Source organism: Peromyscus leucopus, chromosome 3 (genome assembly GCF_004664715.2).
Source record: "Peromyscus leucopus breed LL Stock chromosome 3, UCI_PerLeu_2.1, whole genome shotgun sequence".
Classification (NCBI taxonomy): Eukaryota; Metazoa; Chordata; class Mammalia; order Rodentia; family Cricetidae; genus Peromyscus; species Peromyscus leucopus.
In genome coordinates, this window is record NC_051065.1 from 1044831 (window position 1) to 1057585 (window position 12755).

Genomic DNA, 12755 nt, shown 5'->3' on the forward strand with positions numbered 1-12755 from the left:
ACTCCACCCTTCCTTATTCCATCATTCTCAGTTTGGCTTTCCTGCCTAACTTTATCCTGTTCAGCTATTGGCCAGTCAGCTTGTTTATTAAACCAATCACGGTGACATATACTGTGAATATTCCACAACACTGTATGACTCAGTAAACTCTTTCTTTTTTAAAAGTGAGACAAGAATTAAGCCTTTATTGTTGCTGACAGGCTTCATACTCTTCAGACAGTATCACCATCACAAAAAGCTCATTTAGTAAAGTTTTATATAGCCAGTAACTTCAACAATTAGTTCTACTGGTCCTGACCCACTTTCCCAGGATAGTTAAGAGGCTGGTTTAATCTGAATATGACCAGCATCTAGGATTAAATTTACAGTCAGTCCCAATATTTTTGCATGGGTCAGTAATTCAATGAGGGTGTCTTCATCTGGGGCTTTGACCACCACTTTGGGCTGGCCACAGTCCTCCCACTCTTTGAGCACTTGAGAGTTTCTCCTTTGAGTCTGCTTGTAGGCATAAATAGCAGCATGAGAACCCTGGGCAAGAAGCTTTCCTTTTCCCATCTTTAGGTCAGTTCAGTTCAAACAATAAGAATCATTCTGTACTCCCCGCTCTCTCCCAAGATGTGTGGTGATATATTGTACACTCCAATAAAACTTATCTGGGGATCAGAGGACAGAGCCAGCCACTAGATTAGACATAGAGGCCAGACAGTGATGGCACACACCCTTAATCCTATCACTCAGAAGACAGAGATCCAGGTGGATCTCTGTAAGTTTAAGGCCAAACTGGGAACAGAGCCAGGTGTGGTGGCACACACCTTTAATCCCAACACTTGAAATCTCGTCCTTTGGAAGCCCACACACCTTTAATCCCAGGAAGTAAGATGGCAGGGCAGAAAATGGTATATAAGGCATGAGGAAACACGAACTCACTCTCTTGAGACAAGATTTCATAGAGTTGAGAACTTGTGGCTGGCTTACTCTGCTTCTCTGTTCTTTCAGCTTTCACTCCAATATTTGGCTCTGGGTTTTTTATTAATAAGACAGTTTAGCAATTCGTGTTACAAAGATGCTTGCTTCAGTTCCCATCTCTGTGTCTGTATGTGTCTCACTTGTTGAGGTCTAGGGGCAACATTCCAAGGTGGCCCTGGAGACCACAGAACAGGCACATGACACAAGCACCTCAGCCAAGCTGTACCAAAATGAGCCCAACACCCCATAACTAAGGATTTGGAGGGCATTTGAAGCACTTCTCCTCATGCATGCCTTGCGGTTCTCCACTCCCAAGCGAGGAACATGCTTTATGCACTGATTGAGTAAAGTCTTGTTTCCTTGTACAGAACTATGTCTTTGGCCAGAAGGGATTTGGACAGTGTCTTTTGTTTCTTCACAATCACAGAATTGCAGACTGCATTTACTTGGAACGTTTCTCCTTTTTTTGGTAGAATTTTCTCAGTAAAATTGGTTGTCTCTCAAATGGGTAAGCTAGACATGAACCTCAAGAGAAGTAAGAGAGACAAATTATACAGTGACATCAGTAAATTACCTGACAAAACATGGTACTTTGTGGGATACAGATTTAAAAATATACATCATGCTTTATTTTATTTAGAATTTAACTTGTCAGATCACTTTGTTATTGGCTATCATAAGGAAATAGTGCTGTTTCTATACTCTCTGAAGGATAATGCATAGTGTGCAAGTAAAGCAATTACAGTCAGCGAGTAGTTTGGAAAAAAGACCACTGGTCTTCACACACTAATTGGGAGCTTGTATGGAAACCACTAATGGTTTTTCTAATTGTGTTCGTTATTTATGTAAATGATAGAAGAAACATGTCAGTTACAAATTTTTCTTCTTTTCCTTTGACTGTTTTTCCCTGGATCCAGGTGACCCCTGGATAAGCTGATACAGAATGATAAATATCCTTTACACCCTGTTCCACAAATAGAAAATGAAATTTAGCAATTATCTATTTAGATATTTCAAATTGGCTCCATGACTGAAAATATTCCATGAATACTAGATTTTAAATTTACATTTGGAATAAAATTTGTTTTTCGTGAAGCCTCAACCACATTGTGAAATAATTTTTCAGAATTCCACTAGAATTTATTCTACTTTCAGAAGAGTCCAGAATGATATGCTATTGTGAACTTACAAATGATCATGCAGATAGCTTTATTTTTTTTTGCTTTCTTTCTGCATGCATAAATGCACACCTTGAGCATATGTCCATTCAATCACGAAAGCCTTTACTCTTTCACCCTTTGCTCATTCAATTGAGCTACCAAAGGTGTTCATTTCTTTTAGATGGATGGGGGGAAACACACGAACCATATGTCAATTTTAAAGATCCATTCTACTGTGTGGGTGGCAGGCCTAGGTGAGCCTGGGATTTTCAGGAAGGTGAGAGTGAGTAACCCAGCTTGATATCATGCTTCCTGAAGCTGCAGAAGGTTCAGAGACTTCATGAAACATTTTCAACCAGGGAATTGGTCATGAAGCTTTATGTATATAATTTTCTCCCCAGCAGCTCAGAATGCATGAGAGTCAGAAACCCCTAGTTTTGCCTTCCCCCTCTCCTGAAGAGACACAGGGCTGAATTTTAGTTCCTCACCCTACCTTGTCTCTTTCATCTTTCTTGTTGTGGGGAAAAGACAAGGTGAAAAGGGAACCAAATGATGATGAAAATCCCATGATACTTCTGCCTTAGGTAGTTACTATATCTTAATTGACTTGGGATTGCTAGCAGGTTTAGCAGGTAAAAGTATTCAATGCTAAGATTGATGACCTGAGTTTACTCCTCAGGACCCACATGGTGGTGGCAGAGAACTGATTCCTAAAAGTTGTTGACCACATGTGTGCTGTGGTAAACACACACACACAGAGAGAGAGAGAGAGAGAGAGAGAGAGAGAGAGAGAGAGAGAGAGAGAGAGAGAGAGAGAGAGGGAGAGAGAGAAGAGAGGAGAGAGGAGAGAGGAGAGAGGAGAGAGGAGAGAGGAGAGAGGAGAGAGGAGAGAGGAGAGAGGAGAGAGGAGGAGAGATTGGACTTGAGTCAACTGAATGTGCCTCCCCAGGGGAGACCTTGCCTTCTTGTGGGGGGGGTAGGGTAGGGTTGGGAGGGGGAGGCTGGGGGCAGGAAGAGGGGGATCTTTGATTGGTATGTAAAATGAATAAAATTTTCTTCTTAATAAAAAAATAAAGAAAGGAAAACATTTAATTGAAAAAAAAAGAAAAAGAAAAATCTAAATGTATATTTTGAAACTCATAGTCAAGAAACCTGGTACTTAAAAGTCCCCCTATTCGTGGTAATTTCTATCCTGTCAAAAGCTAAGCTGAAAAGCATTAGAATGTGAGATAGTGAAAAGGAAGGTGCTTTGCTGCATAAAAACCTGGGGTAGATTTCTCATTGATCTTCCTATTCTCTGTGGTTCTTCCTGGGCCTTTATATTTATCAGTTTTTAAATCAGAATTAAAGAGTTAATGAATCCTGAATATAGAAGAGGGGGAGTAGAGCCTAATAACATTGGCTTTTCAATAACTATTTGTTCCTTCCCATTAAACAGGCATGAGCATGATCTTTAATCCTCACATTCTTTCAACTGAGAATTGAATGATAATATTTATTGAACATTTACTATGTTCCAGGCATTGGGCTAAGTGTTTTCATACATTAACTCATTTAATTCTTACAACAACTTTATAAATTAGGAACTATTATGATTTCCATTTTTAAGTCAAGGAAAATGAACCATGTAGAGTTGTAGTCATTTGCCAAAGGATCTAGAGTCAAGGCTTTCTTTTCTCTTAGTTTTGCTATAGTCCACTAGGCTATGAGTCTTTTCACTTAACACATGAAACCTAGAGATCTCTTTCAAGTCAATATTGCATTAAAACTTAAGGACATAGTTCTACTAGAACTAATAAATATTCAAGTAAGTTATTATCATCCTGTTCATTTCTGATGGGATATACAAGAAAGTTAATTTGAGAAAGTAATGGAAAATGCCTACATTAGATGATATGGCTGAGTGGTTTGATGGTTTTTATACCAAATGACAGCTTATACTCTTCAGCTCCCTGAGAAGTAGCCAATAACTGATTTCTCTGTCATCAGGCATATTTGATCAGTGAAGTTACTCTCAATATTCCAAAATTATTTTGACATGAATAAATACATTTTATTTATAAATGTGCTGTAAAATTATCTTTCTCATTTAGACTAAAAGTTATGCATATGGTTTCTAAGAAAAATAGTTTACTTTTGAGTTTTCTACCCTAACACAGCCCAGTCACTTTATATTTCCTGTTCTTATCATCAGTTTGCTCTTATGTAGAGAGAAATAGATACCTTAAATAAAAAGAATAAGAACTTCAGTTTTAGTAATAAGAATTTTAAAATATTAGAGAAAATAACTAAATGAAGGTAAAAATTCCAATGTATCAAGACTTTTTTAGTAGAGGACAGACAATTATTCACTTTGATAGTTTAATCATCCACTTTTTTGTGGTTGGTGTGTGTGTGTGTGCGTGTGTGTGTGTTTGTGTGTGTGTTTGTGTGTGTGTGTTTGTGTGTGTGTGTGTGTATGTTTGTGTGTGTGTGTGTGTGTTTGTGTGTGTGTTTGTGTGTGTGTGTATTGGAGCAGTTGTGGAGCTCTTTACCTTCAGATTGGTCTTGAAATTCTCTCAAGCTTTTTTATATAGCATCTAAGGGAATTTCTCTCTGACCCCAGGCCAATGAATCTGATGACTGATTTCATTTCTGTCCAGTTAACTGCTAGACATGAGAGCTATGAGTCTCCCTAAGCCCCTTATCATCTTACCCTGTGTAGCTCTCCTTTTTTTCTGTCCCCATCATTGTACTTTGGCCCTTCAATCATCAGCTCTACTCTCACACTCAAAGCTCCTACCGAACGATTCCAAAATGTCACACAGACAAGATACATGGATGTATGGAGGAAATTGAGAATCCTCAGTTCTATTTGTATTCCCTCTCATCCTGCCAGTGAGAAGACATTGATCCATATTGCTTTCTGACTGGCCAACTACAGGGAAAAGGGCAGTTTACCACAGGATCTTTTTCTCCAGAAAGTAAGTGTTGTAAAGCTCTTGGGAAACTTTCTCCTTCCTCCCTCTCTCCTTCCTTCCCCCTCCCTCCCTGCTCCCCAATCTGTGTTTGTGTGTGCATGCATGCATACACGCACATGCATGTTGACTGATTTACCAAATGGATCTCCATATAATCTAATTACAAAATAATTATCTGGTGTTTTTATTCACTCTTTGGTAATTTCAGAGATGTTTATAGTATATTCTGGTCATATTAATCTTTGATTTCCCCTCTAACTTCTCCCAAACATCTCTGATACATTCACTTCCTAAGTTCATGTCCTAATTTCATAGCCCACTGAGACAAATCAGTGCTGTTCTTATAAAAAATGTATATGGTAGTGACATCTACTAAAGTCATGGACATCCTAAAAGGGCCAGTTCCTTGAAGAAAATTGTTTCTCGCTATGTAGTGTCTTTCAACTTCCAAATCTTCTTAGCTAGGAGTGGGGCTTCATAATGTCTTCCCCAGTCTATGGTGGAAATTTACTGGCTTGATCTTGGATAGATCTTCTGTAGGCAATCACAACCACTATGAGTCTGTGAGTTCAATGATATTGAAGTGTTCAGAAGACACTGTTTCATATCAGTCTACCCTAATCTCTGGTTCTAATAATCTTTCCTTAGTTTTTTCCAGGATTTTCCCTGAGCCATAGGGTAGGACTTTTTGCTTTGTTTTTACTATTGCGTAGGTATCTCAATAAAATTTTTATTTTCTAAGTTTCATCAAGTAGATGTTCAGCAACAATTGTGTTGTATATAAGATGGTTAGCGCTAAACCACTTTCAATGTATATTATAAGATCCATATACCTTCACACACTTAAGCAACTGAAATTAGAAAAAAATCAGTGGCTTATATGGGCTTCCTACTGCCCTTCACAGCAGTGAAAATATATCTTCCTTGCCTGGTGTAATCCTTACATTCTAAGTGTCTATGAAGCATCCTTATCCTATGCTTTCAATGTCTTCATTTGAGACTGATATTTCAATTTTTTTATGTATAAGACTTTAGATAGCTGTAAGATTAGTAAGATTTGCCAAATGTTAAGATTTCATAACATTGATATTGCATGAAATGTTAGTATTTCATAGTATCTTTATGTCACCATGCTCCTTTTTCTCTATTACATATCTTTAAAGGTATCTTTTTTGAACGTTTGAGAGTAGGTTGCAGACACAGTGCTCCTAAATAATTCAATGTTTTCCTATAAATAAGTACATCTCTTCAGTTAAACTATAGGCAAGTGTAACTATCAATGTTAAGAAACATTATTGATGAGTCTGGGGAGGCATTTCAATGAATTAATGTGCTTGGTGCCCAATCTTGTTGACCTGAGTTCAAATTCCAGAATCCAGGTTAAAAGTCAACATGGTAGTGAACATTTGTAATTCCATTGCTCCTAGGGTGGAATAGGAGGTAGAAAGGTGAGAATCAAAATGGCAGAATCTTACAAAGAGACTCTGCATCAAAACAAGATGGAAGATGAGAACCAACTCTTAAAAGTTGTCTTCAAATATCTACAAATATCTCATGTCATATTCTTGAAGACACACACATAGGCATGCATGCAAACACACACATACACACAGACACAGACACACACACATTTTTTAGAAATCATTAATAAGCCCATAACACATATAAGTAGTGCTGAGCACTGTTCATCACAGAGGGGAGAGGTGCTCCCCTGTGCTCCCTCTTTGGCTCCCTGTGCTTTGTGATGGGGGTGACATGATGGAAGCACATTCAAGTAACTTGGAGAAATTTCTGGACACTTAACAATCTATTGGAATAAATGATATCAGAAATGCTATTGCAGTTTCACATGGATTTGTAAGAGGCACAGAAAATATTTAAAACTAAATAATAACACTTCTATTGATGTTAAAATATTTAAGAAAATAATAATTTGTGATTATGTGAATAAGAATACAAAATGTCAAGGAAATATTGAGCTGACCTCAGTAGCTTTACTTATAACAATGGAGATCTACAACATAATTGATGACTTTTTATGTTTGTTTCTGTTAGTTTCTTTATATCAACTGAAATTTTATTGTTGCTTTTGTCACAGCCTACATTGTAGCAGAAACACACATTTTTGAGTCTGTGACCTGAATACAAATGCATGCTTCTTTCAGATTTTGTGAATATTTTCCAGCTGCTTTGTGATAGGAAGCCAATTATGTACAATATATCATACAGGGGAAGCAATTACATTCATTTTCTTGGGCACTGAGAAATTTGATAAGGTTGACACTTGGCACATTGAGCTGTGATAACAGTTAATTTTTTAAAAGGCATAAAATATAGGCCAGTTGAATTGAAGTCATTTGTTTTTAAATTGTTGAAAATTGTGTTACCTTAGATGCTTTCACATGACAAGGGGAGTGAAAAATTAATTTAGAAATCTATTCTACATGCAGAATGTATACTAGGCTCATTCAATTAGAACAAAATACTTCATTCTGCAAGCAAAACAACTCATGGGACCTTGTGATTAGCTTCGGATGGGCTAGACTTTGGGAAAAGGTTAAGAAGGCAGATCTTATTGGACTCAATATTTTAATGAACCACTTTTTATTTTTAAAAAGTTCTTTATTTTCTTTTTCTGCCTGTCATACAATGTCTACCATTCTTTTTCTTCTCTTCACTGGTATTCTGTCTGGAATACTAGACATACATATTAATCACATGACACAGATAACTCATAGTTATAAATGAATGAGGTATTCCTATTTATTTACTAAGCAGCTCTACTGAGGCAAATGTGTTTTTAACATGTTATGTTGCTTTTGAGCAGTTATGCATCGGGTTTTGTACTTGCACAGAAAGAGCTCCTCTTGACCTTGGGCTTTAAATGAATTTGCTTCTTGGCTATGTCTGGATGAAGGACATAATTTAATTTTAATAAGAATATATAGTAAAATGATCAGTGATATGAGGAAAGGAATAGAGAAATTCCCTTGGAGAATTATTGGAGTAATGGAGACTCCCAACAATGATGTCAATATGTCTTCATTTTTTCTGGAATCAGCCCAGTATTCTCTCTTCTTACAAGTTCCCACTTCTCACAAGTGTCCAGGTTTGAACAGTGTGTGACAAGATCATTTTGAACACGGAAAGAAAACATGTGTAAACTAGATAGATGCTGCTGCTAAAGTGCTAGGTAGGGACTCCATTGATAAGCCAGGTGTTAAGTGTTTATGTGAAGACAAGGGAAATGTTAAAGTTCATTTAAACAAAAAAAAGCTGCACATTTCATACTAATGTGTGTGACATTAATAACACGGGAGAGGCATGTCACTTCCTGACAATATGACTCCATGCCATATTAAGGCAAATGCATAATCTTTTCTGGCAAATAGTGTAGTGCTTTTTCAATGGTTAGTTATAACTGTCTCTTTACAGAAACATTAAAAAAATGCAATATGGCTATATGCTTTATTGTTTTAAATATTAAGGTAATGCTTAAAGTTTCCTTGGATTATCTATCAAAGAACAAAGACTTCTTACTTGTTTTCAAGTATATTCTATGGTTCAGATTGTATCAGGAAGTTGTTATAGACCATTAGCAGCTATTTAAAAACGCATGGTGGTTCTTATGCAATTTTCTGTAACAATAGGCAGCTATTTAAAATAAAGGGAATGATTAAAATACATTTTCAAGGTTTTCTTTCTCTAAAATGAACTTCTACAGGTAACCTGTCAAATAAGTCCACAGGTCCCCTGAGACTAGGTATCTTTTGTCATTTCCTTAGAGTCTCATCCTTCCCTAGATTTCATTAAGACTTGCTATGACAAATGTCTCCTATGGAGTGGCTCCAGAGGCTTCAGTGAAAGCTGTGGAAAATGAATAGGATAAATAATAGGTATCAGAGACAATTTTATAGCAGTATTTCCAGTGGTGTTTTTCCTGCACATACTGCATCATGGTACATAGAGACCACTGGTCCATGCTGGGAATTTGACTGCAGCAACAATACATCACATCTATGTGGACATAATGGAAAGCCACAACTGGACAAAATGGAAAGCTACAGATGTGTTTATTGTGGCCAAACTTAAATTTATATACCATAAGCAATGACAGTAGGATTAATGTGTTCCGCATCTTTAGGTATTATACTACCTCAGGTTTTGTCTCAGACACAAACTTCAGCTTGATTTCATAAAACAAATATGGATATGTATTTCTTCATGTAAGTCTTGCTTTCTTTTTGAAATAAAGAAGAATATTATCAGGAGAGAACATGTGTTTGTCCCTCAATTAGAAAACTGAATAAAATATGGTAGAAGGCAAGGTAAGAGTTTAGTGTGAAGAACTGAATTTGCTCATTTGAGTTTCCTTAGAAAGAAATTAAATTGTGGTATCACATTAGTTGTTCTTCTGTCAAACTTTATTGCTCAACAGACTTGGTTCATATTTTATTTGTTGTTGCTGGTTTAAGTCCATACTGAAAGTGGCTTATGCAACATGGATACCATTGGCTATTAACTGGAAGCTAAAAACAAAGTTGAAATAAAAGAAATGTCAAGATGATGCCAATAAGTGGCAACATAATAGTCAAAACACTTCATAATTAGAATTGGCTACAATCACAAAGAAGCAAAAGTTACCCATCCCACAGCAGTTACAAAGAATGAACAGAAATGTTCTTTAGTTAGGGTAACTGCATTTAAAATATAATAAGTTGTAACTATATATGTAATTATTAAGAACATTAAATAAGTTGAAAACACAATACTTAAAAATGTTTAACAAACTATCTGTTTTTAGAATGTGGAATAATTAATAAAAATATACAGAGCATCATCACTTTGATAAAAAGAAAAGGCAAAGCCTGAAAAATAAGGAAAACTGAATAGACAAGAAGTTCTCTTGATAATATAAATAATATAAGAAAATAAATTCAGGATTATATGAGGCCAATTTTCATCAATTAATTTAGAACTGAATAAAAAAAGCGTACTCATTGTTCTAAGAGTCTCAAGGACTGAAGACATCTCAAATAGTGTAAGATGTGAAATCATATGTTTCATATAGTGATACAAAACAGAATATCTAAACTATGTTTTGTTTAGCCCAGTAATTATATTACTAAACATCATTTCTAAAATAGTAACATCATTGAAGAAATGCTATTCTATATTGTGTTATAGCTTTTAAATTTCTGTTTAGTTCAAATACCCTATACAAATACACCGTGAATAATCTTGTCATTCTGTGAGAAACCCTGGCATTATGCTAATTATTTTTGAAAATATTTAGCCTATACAAAACAGCAAGCCATAATATAGGAAGCACCAATAAATAAAATAAGAAACACATTTTTTAAATTTATTTATTTATTTATTTATTTATTTATTGGTTTTTTGAGACATTTTTTTTCTCTGTGTAGCTCTGGCTGTCCTGGAACTCACTCTGTAGCCCAGGCTGGCCTTGAACTCACAAAGATCTGCCAGCCTCTGTCTCCTGAGTGCTGGGAATAAAGGCATGCACCACCACCGCCTGGCTGAGATACATTTTTAAAAAGAATTTGAGGTTGTTTTGAGATAGACAAATGTTCAAAACCTTCTACTTGAGACTCCGTTTTTGTTTTTCTGTTTTAAACAATAAATATGTATTTTTTTTCATAAAATGAAAACGAAATGGTTAGTTAAAAACAACACGGTCTTGACAATGACAATACAATGCACTGAAGATAAGTAGCAAACATAGTTGAGGGACTGGTAGAGACAAAGGCTAGAATTATTACTAGATTTGCCTGGAAGCCCATGAACTTTTGGAGAGTGCATCTAAATTTAGAAGGAAAAAGAAACGTCCATGGTAACCTTATAGAAGCTACTTAACTCTGCCCCCCCCCCAAGCCCCGGTGATCCTTCTATCTGTCTTCCTAGACCATATGCTCTCAGTGTCAAAGTGAGTCAAAATTTGGCATGAGCATAAGAAAGGTAATAAGCACTTACATGCTCTAAATTATTACAGGGAACAAGACTTTCTGTTCTTCTTATTCTTTTTGTAGCTTTGAATTTCTATAATTCTTGTTAATTATCATTCTAGGTGAGTGTGAAGATTATCAACTACTAAGAAATGCTTTGTTTAATATTCCTGTATAATTTCTATTCTGTTCACATTCAATATTTTCTTATGAATTTTATTCAGAATGTGCAGGGTTACAGTGACTTTTTATGTCATGAAGAAAAATACTTGGTTTTTTTTTGTACTGTAGAAATAACAGTCAAGATGATTATAATTATTGATGGTACAGTGTATTATTGAAAAAAGCAGGATGGATTTTGTGATATTTGCACAAAAAATGACATCTGTGAAGAAAATTTGTTATTTAACAAGAACTAACCATTTCCTGACTTGTATATGTTTTACAGTATCATTTTGTTCATGATGAGCACATACAATATTGATTATCAGTTTAAAGAAAAAGTCAAAACTCAAATTAGTAATAAAATTATTTCAGATTCTTTTAGCCTATGTGGAAATCTCTCTAGGAAAGAAAGAAAAAAGAAACATGAGTCATTTGTTTAAGGGAGATCAGAAGTGACAAATCCATTATTGTAAAAAACAAAAGACAGTGTTTGGTAAATGGACACCATTCCAAATAACTGTAACTGAACAGAGCTATTCCTTGAAGAACACCCTGTTGTGATCTGTGTGTTATACTACTGAAACATTGTAGAATACTATCCAATATCAATAAACCTCCCTTATTTTAATTCTAAAGCCAATTGTGATTCAACCTAATTTGGGATTTTGTATATAACGGTTGCTGTGAGTTGAATATAACTTATCAAATAATGCAATTAGCAACTGTTTCTCATGAGTCTTCTATAATAAGTGTTGTCTTCAAATATTTACGCACTGCTACAGTCAAGTATTATGCAGTGGCTGGGAGGAAAAGCCAGGAGAGTAGTTCTATGTGCCAATAATAGTTTACTTGCTAGCTTTGTGACATTGAAAAAAAAGTAATACTGAAGGATTTCTGGAACAGAGTAGTAATAATATGCTTCAACCAAGTGTTGTAAAAACAAAATAAAAAATAGTAGTACATATAAAATTCATGGAAAAGAGATACAGTATAGTAGTCCATAAATATCAAGTATCCCTGCTTTTATTAATACTGTTATCAATATCAGGTTGTTGTTTGCTCACCCTTATCATGATGGCTAATCCTGGCTGTCAACATACCTGGGAAGATTAACCTCAGTTGAGGAAACGCCTTCATCAGACGGGCTTGCGATTTCATCTGCAGCATGTTCTTGATTAGTAATTGTTGTAGCAATTAAGAAGAGCCCTCTATGGGTAGTGCCGTCGCAGGTCTAACGGGCCTGGTCTGTATAAGAAAGGCAGCTGAGTGGGTCACCGGAAGTAGGTCAGTATGCAGTGTGCCTCCATGATCTCTGCTTCTGTTTCTGCTTTGAATTTCTGCCTTGGTTTCCCTTGATAATGAACTGTAACCTTGAAAAACAAGTACATCCTCTCCTTCACCATATTGCCTATGCCAGTGTTTCATCACAGCAACTGAAAGCAACCTAAGACTCCTCTCTAATAATGATCATGATGACGTTTATCTTAAATGGACTGCTAGTGTTACCAAAATATAAATGTGACATTTCTGATAGGATA

The 12755-nt window shown here is 35.8% G+C and overlaps 1 pseudogene; it reads right to left on the minus strand.

Moving 5' to 3' along the window:
* Positions 1–243: 243 nt before the first annotated feature.
* Positions 244–12384, minus strand: LOC114682534 (annotated as a pseudogene).
* Between the last annotated feature and the right edge of the window lie 371 nt (positions 12385–12755).